Below are 268 nucleotides of genomic sequence, written 5' to 3' on the forward strand. Positions count from 1 at the left end.
AGGCCTCCCCGCCCCGCCCTGCCCGGGCAAAGGGGTAGACCAGGCCTCCCCTCCCCGCCCTGCCCGGGCAGAGGGGTAGACCTGGCCTCCCCGCCCTGCCGGGGCAAAGGGGTAGACCTGGCCTGCCCGGGCAAAGGGGGAGACCAGGCCTCCCCTCCCCGCCCGGCCATGGGCAGAGGGGTAGACCTGGCCTCCCCGCCCGGCCATGGGCAGAGGGGTAGACCTGGCCTCCCCGCCCTGCCGGGGCAAAGGGGTAGACCTGGCCTGC

This window comes from Mycteria americana, chromosome 15, assembly GCF_035582795.1.
Source record: "Mycteria americana isolate JAX WOST 10 ecotype Jacksonville Zoo and Gardens chromosome 15, USCA_MyAme_1.0, whole genome shotgun sequence".
Lineage (NCBI taxonomy): Eukaryota > Metazoa > Chordata > Aves > Ciconiiformes > Ciconiidae > Mycteria > Mycteria americana.